Source organism: Dromiciops gliroides, chromosome 1 (genome assembly GCF_019393635.1).
Source record: "Dromiciops gliroides isolate mDroGli1 chromosome 1, mDroGli1.pri, whole genome shotgun sequence".
Lineage (NCBI taxonomy): Eukaryota > Metazoa > Chordata > Mammalia > Microbiotheria > Microbiotheriidae > Dromiciops > Dromiciops gliroides.
The window spans coordinates 191,895,041-191,917,710 of NC_057861.1; the positions used below are offsets into that span (position 1 = coordinate 191,895,041).

The 22,670-nt window shown below is 40.2% G+C and overlaps 1 protein-coding gene across 5 annotated transcripts in view; it reads right to left on the minus strand.

Moving 5' to 3' along the window:
• The window catches only part of KCNG2 (potassium voltage-gated channel modifier subfamily G member 2), a 168,952-nt gene extending 151,820 nt beyond the window's left edge, over positions 1-17,132 (minus strand). Inside the window, exons 1-2 of one of the 5 annotated variants that reach the window (XM_043999612.1) lie at positions 16,911-17,132; positions 15,336-15,529 (exon numbers count right to left, since the gene is read on the minus strand). The gene's annotated coding sequence lies outside the window, so the exon portion shown is untranslated. Of the gene's footprint in view, positions 1-15,335; positions 15,604-15,711; positions 16,231-16,251; positions 16,371-16,910 lie in introns of those variants that run through there. The other 4 variants (XM_043999481.1, XM_043999550.1, XM_043999757.1 and 1 more) reach the window with 4 other exon arrangements.
• Between the last annotated feature and the right edge of the window lie 5,538 nt (positions 17,133-22,670).

The window sequence follows — 22,670 nt, forward strand, 5'->3', positions numbered from 1 at the left end:
ACAGGGTTGTTTCAAGGATCAAAAGAGATAATATCTGTAAAAGAACTTAGCACAGTGCCTGGAACATAGCAGTTACTAGTTTGTTTGTTTGTTTGTTTTTTTGGTGAGGCAATTGGGGTTAAGTGACTTGCCCAGGGCCACACAGCTAGTAAGTGTCAAGTGTCTGAGTCCATATTTGAACTCAGATCCTCCTGAATCCAGGGCCAGTGCTCTATCCATTGCACCCCACCAAGCTACCCCCTAGTAGTTACTATATTAATCCTTATTCCCTTTCCCTTCCTTGCCCTTACTGTCATCACCCTACAGCCCTTTGGAGATGATGAACCTCTTAATTTGGCTAGTCTTGTGCTTGGGACAGTCCGACAGTAGGCCAAAAATCTGTGCTTTGGGAACAATGGTTTTTGCTGCTCCTAGTGAAATGATAAATTGTCCTTCTACTTCACTCTTTTGCTTTAAGCCTATGCAAACTGCTCACTGAAGGCAGCAATCATTGGTTAAAGGGGTGGTTGTTAGATAACATTTTCATTGTGTCAGTCGCAATATCTTGGACTCAGGAGTAAAATTGTATGTCCATATGCAATTTGGTTTCTATACCTGAATGAATATCCGTGTACAGAACATGGTAAGGATAGATTTAGCCACTAGCTACAGGATCAATGACAGCAGGGAAAGCCCATGTGTAAAAAACCATGGCTTAAAGCTCAAAATTCATTTGTAGTTTAGAGTCTTCATGGATAGAATGTTTGCTTTCTGAAACTATTAAGGTTTGGAAGGAAGATAGCTGTGAGAGAACAAAGGGTAGTCAGCTTGAACAAGTAGCTTAGTTTTCTTTAAAAAAATTTTTTTTTATTTGGGGGTGGGGAAACGGGCAATGAGGGTTAAGTGACTTGCCCAGGATCACACAGCTAGTGAGTGTCAAGTGTCTGAGGCCGCATTTGAACTCAGGTCCTCCTGAATCTAGGGCCAGTGCTCTATCTATTGTACCATCTAGCTGTCCCAAGTAGCTTAATTTCAGTTACACATCTGTAAAACAGAGATGTTGATAATATTGTCATGGCTTACCTCATAGAGTTGCTGTGAGAAAACCCTTTGTAAAAGGTAAATTGTATGAGTAAGAGGTATCATACTGTTGTGGGCAGCAAGCTCAGGAAGGTCTCAATTCTGCCTTCTGACAAATATTGGCTATATAATTGAGCAATCAACTAAACCTCTCAGTCATCCCACTAAACTCTGGAAGACCCTAAACTTTGGGCCATTTGCTAATCTGCACTTGTTGAAGCAGGTTCTGAATTCAGAGTTAAAGCTTGTATAAAATTTATTTAAAAAAATTTATACAAGTGTGACTCATTATATTATTATGTTATTATCTCACAATCCAACAATTTTAACTGAAGCCAGATCTAAGTAAAAAGTAATAACTGGGCCCACATTCCAAATCTGAAATGATTTGCTGTTGCCATTCTAATGCAGATTACCCTAGTTACTTTCCCTCCCTCCTTCCCTCCCTTCCTTTTTTTTTTTTCTTTCAGCACCTAGGTGGAAAAGTGGATAGAGCTCTGGGCTTAAATTCAGAACCACTTGAGTCCAAATTCAGCCTCAGACATTTACTTAATAGTTCTGTTTTCACAGGCAAGTCACTTAACTACTGTCTGCCTCAGTTTCCTCACAAAAATGGGAATAATAATAGCACCTACCTCACAAGATTGTTGTGAATATCAAGTGAGATAATATTAGCAAAGTGCTAAGCACAGTGCCTGGAGCATAGAATGTGCTTAATAAATGTGGTTCCCTTCTCTGTTCCTATTCTCCATCATCAATACCTTTGAATAAGTATTGGGCATCTGATAGACTACATGCACTAAATATGCTATTTTTAAAAGTTGAAAGTGCTTACATATCATAGATCTATGTCTTCAAAAGCATATGCTGGGGAACAGATGAAATTAATCAAAGGGTCAGTCAGACATAGCTTTTTCAGCAGAGCTGTAGAATGTTTTATGAATTGATGGGATCTTTTATCTTGAACTATGAAAGGCAGTGATAAGGAAGAAAATGAAGGAACTGTCTACATCAGTAGGCATAGGTGGGTCAGTGGACAGCAGAATTCTACACCAAAAACTTGATTATGATGGGAATCAAAGAGGAAAACATTTAAACTCAGACACTAGTGAGCCACCATGACCAACTACAGCAACAACCAAACTAACTCTAAATTCTTAGACTGTACTTTAATCTCTTCTACATCACACAATTCAATAAATTGCTAGTACAAACTTTAGAAGAGAAATATTTCAAGATATTCAGAATCTTAAATGCTTGGGAAATTATTTGTCTCACTTTCCACCCCAAACCCAGAATCATTAACCAAAGCAATTGGTGTAAAGTAGAAAAAAACACCAGGGGCAGAACAGCTAAGTACCAGGGGAGCTTGGGACATGGTGGTGAAGCAAATTTAAAAGCCATACATTTTAATACTGGTAGGTCAGGCATATTTATCTATGAGCTTCAAAGTGAAACAATTATAATATAGAGGAAATGATATCCATTTAGATGGAGCTCCCCCAGCTTTTTACCTCTATTTTATGTAGGAACACCACCCATCCTCTATTTCTTCCTTAGCTGTCTCAGAGAAAAAAAGCATTTCTATATCTTGCTAAGGATAAGCCCTCCACCTGTGCCTTTGATCCTATTCTCTCTTTCCTCTTCCATTTCTTCACTTTAGGAGTAATTTTCTTTCTTCCATGCATCAAACATCCCTTCCAAATTTAAATCCTGTGATCTTTAATATTGTCTTTTCCATTGGTCCCTTCCCATCTGTCTATAAACAAGCATAGGTTTTCACAATCTGTAAAAGTATTCCTCTGAGCCTTCTATCTGTTCAAGCTACCATCATATCCCTTTCTTCCTTTTCATAGACAAATTATGTTATCCACAACTCTAATCAATGCAATGACCAATCATGGTTCCAGAGGACTACAAGGTGATGGACTAATATGCAAAATGAGATGTACATTTTTGAAATGTGGCCAATATGGGAATTTGTTTTGCTTGATTATGTTTTTGTTACATGGGGTTTGTTTTTCTTTTTTCTTTTTCAATTACAGGAAAGGTTGGAGCGGGGAAATAAATACTTGATAATTGATAAGAATGAAATTTATTTTTTTAATTTATTTTTTTAATGACACCATACCTGATGGTGTCATTTTCTTACCACTTACTCTATCTTTCCCCTTTGCAATTTGGCTTCTATCCCTATCACTTTACTAAAATGTTCTCAGAGGTCACTGATAACTTCATAATCACCAAATTAAGTGGCCTCATTTGCAGACTTCATCCTCCTTGACTTCTTTGAAGCATTTGAGACTACTGACATTTGCCTACTCCCCTGCCTCCAGACATTTTCTCTTTCCTTGTCATCAAAGATATTAAATCTTCCAGAGAAATTTTCACTCTCAGACTCCTTGTCCTCTTCTTGATCCTTAAGTTGGGCTTTGGCTCTCTTTTTTTCTCTCTATGCTTTTGCCCTCAGCAAGATACTCTCATAATTTATTTATCAACTCAAGTCAGATTTCATCATTCATTCACTAAACAATAGTCCAGGCAAGAAGAGATAAAGACCTGAACAGAATTGTGGCTGCACGAGTAGAAAGAAAGGGGATGTTTTGAATGGAGAAACTGACCAGATTCAGCAGTGGATTAGATATGTGAGATGAGGGAGACTGAGTAATAGAGGATAACACTGAGGTTGTGGGCCTGGGTGACTGGATATTGATGCCCTTGGTGGAAAATAGGGGCATATTGAGCAGGAGAGATAATGAGTTCTGTTTTAGACATAGTGAGTTTGGGATGCCTACAGGATACCCAGTCTGCGATGTCTAAGAGACAGTTGGAGATATATGATAGTAGTTCAGCAGACAGGCTAGGGTTAGACAGTGATCTGGGAACCATCTTTATAAGGATGGTAACTGAACTCATGAGGTCTGATAATATTACTAAGTAAGACAGTATAAAGTGAAGAGAAAAGGGAAACCAGCACAGGAACTTGGGGGATACCCCAGTTTAGTGACCCAAATAAGAAGGAGCCAAAAATAAAAGACCCAAAGAGAAGACTGAGGAGTGGAAGGAATAATAAGAAGAGAACCAGAGAAGAAATGTCATACATCCTAGAATAAAGAGAGTATCCGAAGGGAGAGAGCGGATTATTGACTGTATCAAATGCTACGTGAGAAGTCGAAGAGAATGATCATTTGAAAAGGCCATTATGTTTGACAGAAGGTTTAGAAGAGTCAGAAGAGAAGGGGAAGTTGCTTTCTCAAGTTGTTTATCCATGAAGAGGAAGAGAAATATAAGACAATAGCTAGCAGGGAAGGTTAGATCAAGTGTTTTTGTTTTGTTTTGGTTTTTTGTTCTTTTTAGGGGGAAAGGGGAAGAGAATATGCATTATTATAGCAGTTTCTATGAGCCAGGTACTGTGCTAAGCACTTTACAGATACTCTCTCATTTGATCCTCACAACAACCCTGCAGAATAAGTGCTGTTAATATCCCCATTTTATAGTTGAAGAAACTTCGGCATGGAGAAACGAAGTAGCTTGACCAGAGTTACACAGCTAGTAAGTGTCTGAGTCCAAATATCAAGTTAGGTTTTCCTAACTCTAGACTCAGGGTAGGTACCTTGATGCCTATAAAGATGAGGGAACACACGCACATGCTTGTGGACATCAGAGACAGAGTAGAAGAGGAGAGATTGAAAATAAAAGAGAGAGGGGCAGCTAGGTGGCACAGTACATAGAGCACGGGCCCTGGAGTCAGGAGGACCTGAGCTCAAATCTGGCCTCAGACACTTGACACTTACTTAGCTGTATGACCCTGGGCAAGTCACTTAATTCTGTGGTAAAAAAAAATATGAAAGATTTTTAACAGTCGGTTAGGATAACTGAAAGACACCAGTTTTTCTTAAGGACCACCCTTTTGGGGAGGAGACCAACGGCATGAGCTATGCATGCCAGTCCGCTTGCTGCGCACGTCAGACTGCCTGCTATGCACTCGACTTCCGGGGTGCGAGCTTAAAAGACAAGGAGAGAACGGAAGTGGGCTTTTTTTCCTGCTCTGCTGGTCTCCTGCCTGCGCTGCACAGACGGTCTCTCTCTCTCTCTCCAAAGGTGCCCTTCGGTTTTGGTGAGTTTTTATAAGGAATATAGACTAAGCTTAGACTTAAGACGATTTGTATTGTGTTTCTACTTTCCTATCCTTCTAATCAACATCACCTTGTGACTACCATACAATAAATGGTCTATCTAGAAAACCAGAAGCTTCTTCCATTTACTAGTCTGGGAGATAAATTAAGGGAAAGGTTAAGTAGGGGAGATTTATGATCTAATATCCAATTTTAAATCTCACAACTCCAATTACCTCACAAAAAAATTAAAAAATAAAAGAGAGAGTGTAGGTAATGCTGGGAACACTCTTCTGGATACATTAGGAGAAAAGGTCATCAAGGGCATATGTATTAGACCTGGCCTAAGCAAAGAGAAAGGCCATTTCTTCATCTGAGACTAGCATAAAGGATGAAAGAATGAAGGGAGATTTCTGAATGATGCAAATAGTCTCAATTTTTTTCAATGAATATGAGGGAAAGTCCTCGGTTGAAACAATAGGGGTGGAGGATGTCATGGAAGGCTTGAAGGAGCAGATTATGGAGAGTGGGATAGCAAATCAATTCAGGAGAAATAGATTGATTGTCTTGCTTCTGTGGGGATCCAGTTGATATACGGTTAGAAAAATTTTTGGTGGAACCAGTCAGAGCAATTTTATGATTTATTCTAGCTCTGTACAGCAGCACGTGGATAGGAGTAGAGATGGATGGTGGGGGCAATCCAGGGTTTGGGCTTGCAAAGGTGTGATCTTCGATAGGATGAAGGTGCAAGGGAATCAAGTGTGGAAAATAGTATGGAGTTGGGATAGGGAAAGGAAGAAGAGGAAAGAACTGAGGGGAGAAAGGAATGGAGAACACAGTGATAATGAAGAATAGGTTTGGGGGGGGTCATCAAATTTAGGGAAATGTGGAATGACAGAAGACTATGATCAGATAAAGGAATTTAAGAGCCCATGAACATGAAACACTTGCAGTTGACTAGAAGATCAAGGATTTGACTATCTGTGGAAAGCTGGGAACTGAGTAGACTGAGGAACTGGGAAGTATTGGAGGGGCTTACAATATGTTGAAGTCCTTTAGTACACAGAAAGAAATCAGGAGGGAGAGAAAGAGTGTGAGTTAGGTAATAAACTTAAAGGAAGAATACATCCTGGGGGCTTAGAAGTGAGTGTCTATAGGTGTTCATCACCTGACCTGGATTGGATGGTAAATTTGGGCAACATGAATTTGAAAAATGATGTAAAATTGGCAATTGGTGAGCAATTCTAAGGCTTTCAACAAGACTGTTGAGTTTAGGGACATGAGAGAAAATGTATACAGACTGATAAAGGTGGTGACAGAAGCAGGGTCATGGAAAACACAGGACTGTGTCTCAGTGAAGTTCAGAAGATGGAAATGTTATATATTTAGATATTTAAAGAAGAATATTTAAGATGAAAGAAGGTTTCTTACTTTTGGAACAGGAATTCCAGAGGGTATAGTATAGAAGGAGAGGGTTGAGGTAGATGGGACCTGAGAGAGGACCCAAGGTAAGGATAGGGAAATGGAGACTGTGCATCAGCAGCTGGGGATTCAGATTTCTGGTATGGGGTGACTACAATGCTAAACATTAAGCAGTGAGTCCAAGCTGGGTATCAGTAGTTGGAGAGAAAGTCTTTAAAGGCAGAAGGAGAATGAATAGACAATTCAATATCCTCCCTTGAGGTTTAGCTTCATAGCAGATGAAGACGTTGTATCTTTTAAGTCACAAGGCTCAGCTCCTCAGAGAAGAGGCATGGGAGCCCAACCAGAAACCAAGGTGTCTGGCTTATCCTGGAGAAGGCCTTGGAGTAGAAAAAGGAGGTCTTAATCTTTAAGAACTTAAAAATGCGCTAAGACTTTTGGGCTACCTCATATTTAATTTTTCTGTTTCCTGGTTGTAAGTGTCAAACATGCCAATGCTACTATTTTCATATAATTTTTCCACCTCCTCAAAAAGGAGATTTTTCTTCTTGGAAAAAAAACCCTAAAGGCTCCCAAACTAAAGTAGCCTCCTGAAATATATTACCTTTATTAATATGCTATGGATATTTTAGCATTAATACAGTGGTTTATAGTTACAAAATGCATACCTCACTTATCCTCACAGCAACCTTTTGAGGGAAATAGTCTAAGAATTATTCCCATTTCAGAAATAAAAAGATTTGTGCCAGCTAATATATCTAATAAATGGCAGAGCTTGGGACAGCACCATTCTTCTCCCTCCTTCCTCTCTGTCCTCAAGTGATATATGAAGAAAAGTATATAGAAGAGTCCCAGCCTCCTCAGAATTTACCAATATCTCATGAAAAACACCGAAAAGGAATACCTTCATTTGTCCATGCAGTTAATCTATACAACTGGCATTAATTTTTGGGGGGTGGAGTGAGGCAATTGGGGTTAAGTGACTTGGCCAGGGTCACAGAGCTAGGAAGTGTCAAGTGTCTAAGGCCGGATTTGAACTCAGGTCCTCCTGACTCCAGGGCTGGTGCTCTATCCACTGCACCACCTAGCTACCCCCTTGGCATTAATTTAATGAATTTTTTTTCTGTCATGTTCATTTAATTGCATTAATGCTGTTAAATATGATGTTCTAATGTGAAATCTCTTATATAATATTTTTTCCTCCTAATAATCTGAAAGAAAAAATAGAACAAAACACATCACTACCCCTCTCCAGAAACAAAACACACCAGAAACAAAAATCTAATTAGTTCCTCTAAGCTATAATTTAGCAAAACTCACTGCTGGATTTAGTGAGGCGCCTTCTTCAAATTCGCCTGAGGGTTTCTTAGGCTACTGTGGGTCCTGATAGCTCTAACCCTTTGATTTTACATTATAGAAATCTAGCCTAAGATTGAAACTTGACAATTTAAAATTGACAACTTTATACTCGAAGAGTCTATTAAATTGTGACAATTTAATCTCCAGAGATTCCCAGCTATATCTAAAACACATTTTGCCTTAATGATGAAAACCTTTAACAAGGGCTCAGGTTATCCTAACGAACTCCTTTCCTGATCTTCCAGAGAGAAGAAACAGATGTCTACCATCTGGAATAGGGTACACTTTGTTAACATGTCTCCAGTAATGAGCCATAGAAAAAACAAAGATGCTGTTACAAGCGAAGAAATGCTACGTTTTTAAACTTCATCCAAAAGCACATTTCCAATGGTTTGGAAGGGACAGAGGAGGGACAGGTAACCTAAGCAGGTTAAGCTTATGAGCTCATCTTTGGAGCCTGAGGAACCAAGGTAGGTTATAAGAAGCTATGTATGTTTCTTATTGTCAGATTTCTCTCTCTCTCTACCTGTGTGTCATTTTTTGTCTTTTTCTTTAGTATGTGAGCAGAACATACAAAACACTTAATATTTACTCAACTGAATTCTGTACTATGCTTCATTTAGTTCCCCATCTTTCCTCCTAAAGAATATCTTTCAAGCTATAAGAATATTCATTTGTGAATATAGTCTTTATTACATCTCCAATGACATGTTTCTCCTCCAATTCACAGTTTTTGACTGATCTCTACACAAGTGAAATAGATTATCTTGCATCCCATCCCCATGACTAAGTAGTCTGGTAGATGTATTTTGTCTTATAAGTAGTTTTATCTGATAATTGTTTTGAGGGCTAAGACTTAGCAAAGGTAGGGTGTCTATTTGCTTGTGGCAGGTGCCCTTAACGTTTTTGTCTGTCATGGATCCCTTAAGACTCTGTCCAATGAAGTCTAGGGGCCCCTTCCCGGGATAAAGTTTTTAAATGAATAAAATCATATACATAGGATTATAATGGAAACAGATTATATTGAAATACAATTATTAATTTAAAAAAAGTTCATGGACACCCCCTCCCAAGTAAAGAGCCCTTGGCACATAATATGAGGGACATAATTTCAGTTCTTAAAATTCAATTATTAAAACTAGTTTATTTATTCTTTCACCTTAACCAATCCCCCCAGCCCCTCCTCATTAGACCACAGGCTTCTTGAAAGCAAGGGCTGTTTTCTTGTCTTTGTTAGTGAATGTGCTTACTAAATGCACATTCACTAACTAATGACTAATTTTTTTTTTAAATCGTGGGGGTTTGAAGCATCTCCCTAATATGATCCACTCTGTCCATGAAACTTTTAAAAACAATAAACACCTGGGGCAGCTAGGTGGTACAGTGGATAGAACACCAGCCCTGGATTGAGGAGGACATGAGTTCAAATCTGGCCTCAGACACTTGACACTTACTAGCTGTGTGACCCTGGGCAAGTCGCTTAACCCCAATTGCCTCCCTAAACAAATGAACGAACAAACAAATAAATAAATAAACAAACACCTGATTATCGATGGTTCAGAAGAAAATGAGGTAGTGTGATATGGTGTACAGAAAACTGGCCTTGGAGTCAGGAAGACATTTGTTCAAACTCTCATCTCTGACAAAAAGTACTGGCTGTGTGACCATGGCTCTAGGCCCTAGCTTCTTAAACTGTGGGTTGCAACCCCACATGGGGTCACGTAACTGAACGTGGGAGTCTCAATAAATTTAGCAACAGTAAAATGTTATGTATGCCTATTTTATATACCTATATACCCAGAGTCATGTATGGAAAAAGTTTAAGAAGCTCTGCTTTAGGCAACTTTCTAAGACTGTAAGTTGTAGGTAAGGGGCTGATTGATTGATTAGCTTGTTTGAAAAAAGTTCCTCACCCTGAATTTGCTTCAGAATAAAATCTCATGTCCAGTAAAACACATACATATTCATACAAGTAAAAACCTAACAGAGCTAGAAGATGCCTTAGAACAAACTATTCCACCATTTTTTATAGATTAGGAACCTGAGACCCAAAAAAGAATAATGACCTGCCCTTGGTACTAATTAGTGACAGTGCTAGAACTTCAGTCCAAGGTCTATTCTAGTGTTCTTTTCACTATACCAAATAACCTCCACACTTTATACTGATAGATAGTATAAAAAGGGGGTCGACCAAATATAAGATCTCTCATTAGCAAACTGACAACATCCCATATACTCTTCTCCTCCAACACCACATCTAACTGAGATAAGAGCTCTCCAGAGGTCAAGTATATTACCCTTAATTTTCCATTTCATTATGCTTTGATCCCTTCACACCCTGTCATTCATTTACTCATCCCCCTTTCAGTGCAATCACATCTTAATTCTGGCCCCATATGTTCCCCTTTTCTCATTCCCACCTCCACACATCCTTCCACACTGGCACACAAGCCTGGAACAACCTCCCACTCCCTATACAACCCTCCGACTCTTCCTGCCCTCTTTTAATATCTCAAAAAAGATGTACTTCTTCAAGAAAACCTATTCTGAAACAATCATTATGAGGAAAATTATCTCAAGGGGACATTTTTTATCAAAGCATCATAAGAACATGTGATTTCCTCCTAAACTTTGTCTCCTTCTCATCTGCCTGGACGACATTATAGATACCTTGCATTTTTTCAAAAAATGTTTTGTCAAGGGGGTACTGGATTTTGCATTCCCATACTTCCACATGTTAGTTATAGAATTGTGGCCTGTAACAACCACTTGAGACTTCAGTTTGTTCCTCTATAAAATGAACGGAACTAGATTAAATGATCTCTAAGAATTCTTAGAGCTACAGAGTTTATGTGACTTTAATTCTTCCACTGAAGTCCTGCTTAAATGCCTCAGCATAGTGGGGAAGTCACCATGACACATAGTCTTGAAAGCTTTGTCAGTGGAAGATAAACTTTGGCTGGCAAGTCCTACCAAGTTAAAAAGGCTTCAAGTAGGGGGCAGCAATGGATGACTTTGCTGTATAGGCATTAGCCTGGCTCAATTAAAAGTGCTCATCATCAGAAGAGTGATTAGAAAGTAATGATTTTTTTTGGGGGGGGGAGTCACAGCAATTCATGAAATTATTTAACTTTCTTTCGCTTTTTTTTATTCAAGTTTTCTTGTACAAAATGATGTGTTCATATATAACACATATCTGCTTACCACTTCAGGGAGGATAAAATTTGGAACTCAAAACTATAAATACAAATGTTTATTATTTTTAAAATGTTTACTTAGACCCAGAATTTAAACTTAGGACATAGATGAACTGGGCTAATAAAGCTTTTGCAGTCTATTTCTGATGATGTATGCAGGATTTCACATCTATTGTCCCCCACCTCTGTGATAAAGGAGGAGAGGTACATTTTCTCAATTCTTCCCCAGGGCCAATAATTATGTAGGGTTAGGTCCTTCCTTCCTTCCTTCCTTCCTTCCTTCCTTCCTTCCTTCCTTCCTTCCTTCCTTCCTTCCTTCCTTCCTTCCTTCTTTTCCTTCTCCTCCTCCTCTTCCTCCTCCTTCATATTTTTTTCAAAGTGGATCCTTTCCAAAATGTTTGCTTAGGGGCAGCTAGGTGGCACAGTGGAAAAAGCACTGGCCCTGGATTCAGGAGGACCTGAGTTCAAATCCAGCCTCATTCGCTTGACACTTACTAGCTGTATGACCTTGGGCAAGCCACTTAACCCTCATTGCCCTGCAAAAGCAAAAACAAACCCAAAATATTTGCTTAGGGTCAGAATTGAAACTTATGATGTATATGAGTAAGGCCAGTACAGTTTTTGCAGGCTGGTAGGTATATCTCCTAGAGTAATCTGTTTATAGAATCATTGGGTTACAGAGATGGAAGAAAGTACCTTGAGATGCCATACAGTTAATAGAGATGGTTCTAATCAGGCCTATGCCTAATTCATCTTTGACAAGATAGAAATCTATAATATTTGTAAGGTTACCCAATGAAGGGAGGATGTCCACAATATTTCTTAGTAGTCTATTCAAAGGTCCAACAGCCATGACTGTTATTATAACCTATATCAATCAAAAAGTATTTATTAAATGACAACTATGTGCCAAGAACTGGGTTAGATACTAGGGACATTAAGGGGAAAAAGGAAATAATCCCTGCCTTCAAGTAGCTTACATTCTATTAGGGAAGATAGCATACACATAATAAAGTATATAAAATTGTTTTTAAAAGGTTTTAAAGTCAGTGTTGGGAGGGAACAGTACTCTCATTGACAAAATCATGGATTTAGAAATCATTCCTGTATTAAGGCATTGTTGTATACAGGAGGAAGTCATGAAATTGGAACCAGAAGACCAGATTATAAGATTTAATAGCTGTATAACCATAAGCAAGCCACAACCTCTTTGAACCTCAGATTTCGTATCTATAAAATAAACATAATAATATTGGCACTACCTACTACATTAAGTTGTTGTGCAAAAAGTGTTTTGTAAACTCTAAAGTTAGATAGATGGATAGATAGATAGATAGATTTGGAGATTATATATGTGGAGAGAGACAACTGTGAGTTAAGTTTCATATTATTTATTCATAAACAGCATATATTGTAATCAACTAATAATTGATTATTAGGTATCTACTATATGCCAGGAACTAAACTAAGTGCTCTCGATGCAAAGACAAAATGAAACATTGAGGAACTTCCATTGGATAAGAAGAAACAACAAGTACACATATAAATATGTACAAAATAAATGTAAGTTAATTTTGATCAGGAGACAATATAGCTGAGGGTGGGGATGGAGAGGAAAGTCAGAGAAGTCATATGATGACATTTGAGCTGAACCTTGAAGGAACCTAGGGATTCTAAGAAGCAGAGGTAAGAAAGGATAGCAGGGACCGCCTGTCCAAAAACACAGCGACAGTAGATGGAATTTCCTGTGAGGAACAGTAAGAACAGGTAGCTGTGCTGAAGAGGTTGCATAAAGAGGAATAAGGCATTATTGTCAGATTGGAACCAGACTGCCAAATGGGATTTTGTATTTTCTCCTAGAGGTTACAGGGGATCTGTCAGACCTTTGTTTTTAGATATCTTGCAAAGCTGTGTGGAGCAGCTGATATTCAACTTGAACTGCCCAAACCAGAATAAAACAGCAATTAGAAAATGTTTAACAAAATAAATAAAAATACAATACAACATAGATAATGTTGACTTGAAGTTTTCTAAATCATTATGTGCCCTGCAGGGATGTTTCTATGAGTGTTTGATACCATTGGTGTGGAGGATGGACTGGATAAGGGACAGATTGGAGTCAGGGGGACTAATTTGGAGGCTATTGCACTCATTTAGACAAGTGTTGAACTAGGGAGGTGTCTGTGGAAATGGAGAGAAGGAACTGGGTTCAAGAAATATTGTCGAGGTAAAAATGAACAAAACTGATTTGATTTATGGAATGAAGTAAAGTAAGGAGTCAAGGATGACTCCAAGGTTGAAACTTCTAGGTTAAAATCACCAGAATCTCTGACTCAAATTAATTTATTTACTGAGCATATAATATGAGCAGGACCCTAAAAGACAGAATACTCTAGCTCTGCTAAAGCATTTTGCTTCATTTATATTGGCTACATTTCTTTCCTTTGCATTCTCACATCTACCAGAAAATGCCATTTTAAAAATTATTTTTAAAGTAGAGTCCCAAATGAGTAAAAACATATACAAAGTAGAACATGAAAACTAAAAAATAAAAGAAACCAAATGTTATTTTGGCTGTGACCTTGAGAAAGAAAATCTGAAAGTTGTTTTCAGCCTTTTCTTTTACAGTTGATATACTATTAAGCTACAAAAAAGTAGATTTTTAGGAAAAACCCAATTACTATATACTTCTTGATGTGTTTAGTGGGCATATGATGAGGTCCCAAACCAAGTGAACTGAATTACCCCAAATATGCCTTCAAAATGCAAAGTCCAGCATATACCATTACAATGATTCCAGTGAACCAACAATAGAATATTTCCATTAATTTATGAGCTATTATTAATAAGTTAAAGTCCTTACATTCAGTTTGCACTCTATTATGTATTAATATTGATAAATAGATGAAAAACAGCAGAAATATCTTTCATCTGAAAGAATGCTTCTGTTTAGTCAGGTACCAATGCCTGCATGTTACAGCAGAAATTAAAACCCCACTGCACTTTGACTACACTGATATGAGAAAATATAAATTGTAGGACAATTTACAGTAATTGGACAGGATATACTTTATAACGAGAATATTTTAAACATTTTGCTTGTTGAAAAAAGTCAGAAACTGAAGAGTTAATCCAGTCTTGCACTTAACAGTTCCATAGGGATCATATCATAATGTAATCGACCCAAGCTTTCCTAACAATGTCAAAATCCATTATTCACAGCATGCCACTTGATCATAAAATTAGATTTGAGCAAGAAGGCTTTATAGCCCTAGAGAAACAGGGGTCCTTGGAGCAAATGGAAGAGGGAAAGGGGAGTGGGAGAGAGGTTTTTTTTAAAAGAGTAAGGAGGAAAGACTCCTAAAATTCATACTATCCACACAAGTACTATACATTACCAGTTCATTTCAATCATAAAATGCCAGAGATTAGTGTTTTCTTTTGTGTTTGGGGAGGTAGAGTGGTGAAAGATGGGAAATAAAGGGAGGATACAATATTAAGCTAACAGTTAAAAATCACATCTGATGCTGTCCCTGTATAAATATCACCCAATGTACAACTACTAGAGATAGGAGGGTTAGGGGATCTAAACTGAAACTGTCAGAATGTCACAACATTGTTATTAGAACATCTTAAAGACAGAGGTAGAGAGAGGAGGGCCTCTATGTAAGAAACATGCAATGGAGAAAAGCTACATCTCAAGTTCTCACCAGAGTACCCCGGTTGTCACCACCGTGGTCCTCTTGGTTACAGGAAAAGGGGAAAGCCCTAACTGGGATGCCTGAACTCATCCACAGCTCCCTCTGATCCGCCTTCACTTAAAGTACGTCCAAGATTACAACGAACCAACGGGAATGGGGTGGTTGTTGCTGACTAGAACAAACCAAAAGAAAACCTAAATCAAAGCCCACGACTCTAGGAGACCTTTCTTTAGTCCTACGCCCGTCTGACCCTTGAGCAAACGTCAAAGGCAAGGCGGAGGAAAAGGAAGGAAGGAGGACGTCCACAGCTCCTTCCCATCAGAGTCAACCCTAAATCCCAGTGGAGTTGATTGAGGTGTAATACTCGGCCGGAGGCAGGGTTTTTATTTGCTTTCATCAAGAAGCATGTCCTCGCTCTCACCCTGAGCCCAGCTGGATTTATCTAAAATTCATATCCTAGTGTCAATTTTTCTTGGTTTTACCTCCTCTCCCGGCCAAGCCACCTCGGACAAAGGGACCAGAAGGAGCCAGTTAGAGTTCCAGCCACTTTGCTTGAAGTTTCAGTCCAGCCTCCCGGGCAGCCCCCAGACGGCGGATAGCTAGCTAGTAACCTTCTTTACCTCCAGGACAGCAGGCTGAGGACCCGCAGAGAAGCCCGGGGATGGTTGAGCCCAACCTAGTGAGAAAGGTTGGAAACGTGGGCTAAGGATGAAGGGGAATGAGAAGCAGCCCATTCAGCAATCGCCCCACTCACTCGGTGATCTTGGAAGTGGGTGAAGGTTTGTGTAGACACAACACCTACATCAAAATCCAATGCACTGTGGGAGGAATCGGCCCACCTGGCGCATATTCCCTTACCTTGTTCTCAGCAAGAGAGGAACCCGGGTCTCCCTGGCAGCGAGCCTCGGACTTCCTCCCAACTGCAGCATCAGCTTTCCCAATACCTCCTCCAACCCCACAAATCCCACACTGGCAAGAGCCCAAGTCCCTTCATCTCACTCTCTGCCTCCCTTCCCGACTTTGACTTCACATTCCTAGGGAAGGAGGTTAAGCCCACCTGTGCGTCCCAATCGCGCTAAGGACCCTAGGTTCACAGAAGCAGAGCTAGCAGGGATCTCAGGGACCATCTAATCTGACCCCTTTATTTTAGAGAGGCACAAGGTCACACAGGTAATAATCATCGGAAGCAGAGTTTAAATCCTGGTCCCCAGACCCCCGAACTAAGGCTCTTTCCCATAGGATGCGCGCGAGAAATCACTGCCAGGGCGTTACCCCAAGACCCTTGCACTGAGTTCAACTCGCTGAAGTCCTCCAGGACAGAACAGGGAAGGAAACTTTTCGTCCCCATGGACTCGTCCCTTTCCTCCCTTCCTCTTCGTCCCCGCGGAGTCCCCTCACCTCCTGGCCGCTTCCTTCGCCTCCCCACCCGGCCGGGGCTGCCGAGCGCAGCGCAGCTGAGCAAGTTGTTTAGGTGCCTGAGGAAAGTCCCGGGTACTTGCTTCTCCCGAGGCTGCCTGCCCCTGCCCCCTGCAGGCGGTGCGGGCTGGCTTGCGGGCAGCGCGGAGACCCCAGGGACTGGAGAGACTAGCCCCGGGATGGCTGCACACGTGGGGTACTGGAGGAAGTTCGTGTTCCTGGTGTCCTCTCGGGCTGCGGCGGCAGCAGCTGGGGAGTGGGCTCCCGGGGAGACCGCGGGAGCTCCACCAAGAAAGGAGCGGGAGAAGCGGAGCTTCCCGAGGCTCCGGCACCCCTAAGTGCTCTCCTCCTCGGCTTTCCCTGCCCCCGGAACGGCCTGCAACCCGGTCTCCCCGCCCTCCGCCCTCCAGATTGCTGGCGCTAGCTGAATGAGCTCCGCTACGGCCGGGCCACCACCTCCTGCGCTGCTTCCCTCCTCCTCCGGTCCTGGGATCAGCCCGAACTGCCTCCGCCCTCTCTTCTCTCTTCTCCCTCGCCCCCGCCCCCTGCACCTTTCCCTCTGCCCTGGCTTACTGGGCGCGAAGGGTCGGTCATTTCCCCAACTTCGCTCCTAGGGTTAACAAATAGGTCAGCGGACTTACAGGTGCTGCTACCGGGAAGAAGGGGGTCCCAGGGTTTCTTGGTAGCCAGAGACTGGGAAACCTGCTTCTGCAGACCGTTTCTCACTCCAAGCTCTCCGCCCCCTAGGAAACTCACTCTCACGCTTATTCTCAGTCTAACTTACTGGCGCCACAGTCGGGCTAAGTGAGGTGGGCAACAATACGTCCAAACATGACCCTCTCTCCATCCAGTCTCTCCCCCCTCCCAAGCCCATTCCTCAACATACACCCCAATAAAGGGGGCATCTGCTGTTGGAAATCCTGGCATTAGATTGCCACAACTTGGGTCTTTCTCTCTGTCTCTTTTTCTCTCTCTGTCTCTGTCTCTCCCTCCCTCCCCCCCGCCGCGCCCCATCCTCTGTCTCTGCCTCTGCCTCTCTTCTCTCTGTCTGTATAAGTCTGTTTGTCTCTGTCTCTCTTTTTCTCTCTGTCTCCCTGTCTCTGTCTCTCTTTCTCGACAAATAGCAATATAATAATACCATACCCTCGACAGGGGAAGCAAACAGAAGGCCGAGTGCGGTGTAAAAGCAAATGTGGAGGGGCAGCTAGGTGGCACAGTGAATAAAGCACTGGTCCTGGATTCAGGAGGACCCGAGTTCAAATCTGGCCTCAGACACTTGACACTTACTAGCTGTGTGACCCTGGGCAAGTCACTTAACCTTCATTGCCCATCAAAAACAAACAAACAAACAAAAGCAAATGTGGAAAGAAAAACTTCACAGGAAAGCCTGGCCACTTATTTCAGCATCCTGAGGGTAGTTTCACATACTTTTCTTAGAAATCTTACAAAACTGGATATCTACAGTAGAATATTTTGTTGGCAGTTCAGAAAGGAAGAGTCTAGACACTTGTCATATCACTGAGAGAGTACTTTTCCACCCATAAATTATTGTGCTGTAGCAGGACAAGAAGGCCAATGCTGATATAATGAATTAGTAGCTGGTGGATTTCAGTAATAGTGACAATAATCACATCTTGCAGGAATACAGTGCATTCCCTCTGAAAAGGTCAAAGTGTTTAAGTAGATTGTTATATCATTCATTTTTACAATTGGAAAAAAATTCCCCTGTAACCTTGACCTAAAAGGTTAATGACCTTGAACAGGATTTTGGCTCATTTCATAGAATCATATTAAAGTTGAAAGTTATCTTAGAGGTAATTTGGTCCAACTTCATGTTTTGTAGGACCACTCTCTATGATATCCCTAACAGATTTAGGGATCCAATCTTTGTTTAAATACTTCCAGCCATAGGGAACTTACTAGCTCAGCAAGCAGCTTACGCCATGTTTGGACAGCTTTAATTGTTGGAAATGTTGAATAGGGCAGGACCAAGGGCAGAGCTCACTACTAGAGATATCATTCTGGTTCAATATATTCAATAACATGCTTTGGATATTACTGTACTGTAAAAAATGATGGATGTGATGAATAGGGAGGTATGGAAAGATCTGTGCAACCTGAAGCAGAGTAAAGTAAGTAGAGCCTAGAAAACAAAGTACACTATGATGACAGCAGTGTAAAATGAAAAAGGGGTCACAAGATAAAATGTGAATGTTGTAAAACAGTAGGGCACAAAAACATTGCCCCAAAGAAGAAATATGAGAAGGTATTCTCACCCTACTGCTTTGTAGAAGTGGGAGGTCCACATGTATGGTACATTGCACATATTTACAGACTTTTTAGATGTACTGATCAGTCTTTACTGATTTTTGAATCCTTTTTTCCTTAAAAATGTTATTTGCTCCATAGAATGGCTCTCTAGAAGGAGAAAGGATACTGGGAGAAGTTTTGGTGATATAAAAAAGCAAATGGTATCAGTAAAAATTTAAAAATTTTTTGGCTGTTTGAATGATCATTCTATCTATCCTATTATCCAACCTGCATTTCTCCAAAAGAATATGAGACACTTTGAAATCATGATACACTGTGTCTATTGCATTTTCTCAATCTACCGATCTGGTGATCTTATCATAAAAGGTTAGTTTGTCATGACTTTATGAACTGGTGCCAATTACTAGTAATCTATTTTCCACCATTGTGTTCAAAACCATCTGTCAAATAATCCATTCTATAAATGTGTTCATCCAGCTCAGCTTTAACTTACAGAAGCCACTTTTTAAACTTTTTTTGTGATATGGAACAAAATTCACTCATCACTAGACCTTTGGCATCTCTTCTGCCCTCCAGGATTCCTCGGAGATTGAAAACAGTAGTTCTGCAATCACAACTGCAAGGTGTTTTTCCAGGTTTTAAATTCTAACCACCTAAGGTCTCACAGCTGGATATGGAAGAGAAAAAATGAGATGTGGAAGACTGTATGTAGCCTATTTCCTTAACAATTACCCTCTATTTTAGACATATTGTTTCTGGTACGGACCTTCCCAATAATGGTGATAAGGTTATATCCATTGGATACAGATAATTCCAGCTGATAGCAATAGCTCTATTAACACTTATCCCATCCCCAGAAATGATGGAAAGTAAGGAATTTGTGTGAATAGCAGTCATTTGTCTCCATTTTGATCCAAACTTTGCAATAGTTTGATTTTGGCTGGGGGAAAAAAAGAGATTTCCTTTTAATTCCTTGAGGTGGGTGATAAGGATTCTTTCTTTACACTTCCTATCAGTTTCAAAACACTCATGCTATTTTAGGTAATCTGGTACACTAAGATGCTTAAAAAAATAAGGTGTTAATAATTCACTTCACAAAAAGCTTAGCAAAAAGTTAACTTATTTAACCAATTTCATGTAAAAATTTACTGGAAATTAAATCTGCTTCTAATAACAATAGTAAAAATAATAACTGATATTTATATGGCACTTTGAAGTTTGCAAATGTTTTATATATATTATGCTCCTGTTGCTGACTTGATGAAATAGGATTTGCAATATATGTTACCTAGGACAAGGTGATAATATACATTCCTACCACAGTTGAACAATAATGCCACTATACTGATAATTGCGCATCAACTGTGCACTTAATGGAAGCTTATATAGAACCAGGTTCTAGTTAGATGTCATTATCTATCAAATGGGCTAGTTCTGGATTTTTCATATATATTGTCAGATTGTTTTCTAACCCAGGGAAAATTAACTTGCATTCATTTTTATAGTCTCTGATATCCATCATATTAAGGTTATTTTTAGTTCAAGATATAGCAATTTATAAGTCTTTACATCAGAAGTTTAGTTTTAAACTTTTTATAGCTAAATATATATATATATATGCATTAATGATTTTCAAATAGTTTTTAGACTTCTATTAAAGTCCTACTTCAATAGGGCTCCATCAGAGAACATTTTTCCTGTAAATTTTGTTTAGTCTTTAACATTGAGAGGAATTAAATTAGTATAGAAAAGAAACTCTAATGCTTCATTATGTCATAGAGGTGACTCTGGGTATTCTAAGTCTATGCCAATGTCCAGGCTACAGCACACCCTACCATGCTGAAGAAACTTCACATTTAGGGCCAGCATCTATGAACTGTCATAAGAACTTTGCCAGTATAAAGAATTAATTGTTATTTGAGGTTTTTATGACCCCATCTTTTGGCTAGAATTAAAAAAAAAAAACCAAACCCTCAGCATACGCACTGGCCTTTGGAGCTCCGCAAACGGCATGGTGCTCCACCCACTTGTTGTAGACATCGCCATGACGCTGGCACCTCACGTCATCAGCACTCGCCGATGCTTACATGGGCCTGGCAAAATTATAATGATTGGAAGCCCAGTGAGGGCAGTCATGTGACTGTCAGAGCAGCCAGCCAATTGGCTGGGGGCTGTATGTGGTCAGCCTGGGGTCTGCTGGGAAGTTGCCATTCTAGCTTGAAGCTGGAAGGCAACAGGACACTGCTGTGTGTTCTCAGCGGATTCCTGGGCGGTTGTGTGGTTCAGGTTGTATAATTTCCCTTTTCCCCATTTTATTTCCTTTCCCTTGATCCTACTGATCCTGTTTGTGTTTTTTTAAGTTCGTTCTTGTTAAATAAATCCTGCTCTGTTATGAGGGAGGCTGCCAGTCTCCTTCCTTGCCCCAATATTGCAGAGAGCTGCTTAGCTAACACTCCCCAATTAAAAATTGGTCCCCACACCAGGAAACTGGCTTAACTAATTTCAGAGAAACTTGCTGCTATATGATGGGTAATAAATGACTGCAAGTAACAACTGGGATCTCAGATGCTAGATATGTGTGTATATATGTGTGTGTGTGTGTGTGTGTGTGTGTGTGTATACACATTATATGTATATTGGGGGGGGCAATGAGGGTTAAGCAACTTTCCCAGGGTCACACAGCTAGTGTCAAGTGACTGAGGCTGGATTGAACTCAGGTCTTCCTGAATCCAGGGCCAGTGCTCTATCCATGGCACCACCTAGCTGCCCCTGATCCTAGGTATATTTTTATGAGATAGGGTCTGGATCTATGATTTCACTAATGCAGAGGGTTTCCAGGGAAGTAACTTGCTTTACTCATGCAGGTCTCAGAACTTTCAATGCAATTCATAGTCTTAATGAATCACCCAGAACAGTGGTGTCAAACTCAAATAGAAATGGAGATCACTAATCCATACATAGATACCAGTGGACTGCATATGGACTTTGTTTTCAAATGTAACGTTATTTATGTTTTATTGTATTTTTATTTATTTTGTTAAATATTTCTCAATTACACCTTAACTTGGTTCTGGACTCACCACTTGCCAGTGTTCTGGGCTTCATGTTTTACATCTCTGACCTGGAGCAGTAAAGTTAAAGGAACTTACTTTACACAGACATTATGTTTCAAACATGGGACTTGAACCCAGGCCTTTCTGGCTCTGAGGCCAGCTCTCTATCTACTACCCATGACTATTGTTCTTGAAGAATTCTTATACTTGGGGCAGGAGAGGAGTAGTGGGGAAGATACATTTCTAGTTTTATATATGTAGATTGGATTTGCACTTAACTTTCTGGCAGTTAGCAAGGCACGACACTCAGTCTGGGTTCAAGAGGCTACATTAGGAGCATGCAAGCAGAGGGAACTGCAATCATGTTGGAAGGGCTTAGATAGTGGAACCAGCAGCAGATTAGATTATTTATCTGTTCTCTAAAAGCCAACATAATACTTACATTCAGGGGCTGGTCACTAGAAGATTATAGTGATTATTTTATTTTATTTTTTGTCCACAGCAATAAATGAAACTGTCTCTTGAAACATGTGTAAGGGGAGTACCCATGTGAGACTTCAGCAAAACCTCAAGGTATGGCAGAGACATTGAAAAGTAAAAGGGAAAGGCTTGAGATCCAAAATGGCTATTCCCCACTCTAGCAGAGGTGGAAGGTGTGAATACCTTCACTTCATATGAAGAAGCCAGCAAGAAAATTGAGTGTCTCCAGGGTAGAGGGTTCATGTGGTCATACCTAGCCAGTCATCTACATGAGATTCCTAAAGGAGTATGGAAGTGAAAAATTCTAAGCACCAAAATGTAACATGGAGTTGTTAATAGAGGGAAGGGTCTTGTGGGCAGAAAGAATTTGTTGAAAAGGAGAGGCAATTCTTCTTCCATCTCCTTCTTTGGGTGATTAACAACACCAGAGGGGAGACACTGAGGGAGTCAAAGGGAAGACATTTCTGTCAATCCTAAGAAAAGGGCCATAGAACATGGTAACTAACATTCTAACTTAAGAGAGTACATTATTGGAAAAAACTGGAAAGACTCATATGAACTGATGTATAATGCGGTGAACAGAACCAGGAGAACATT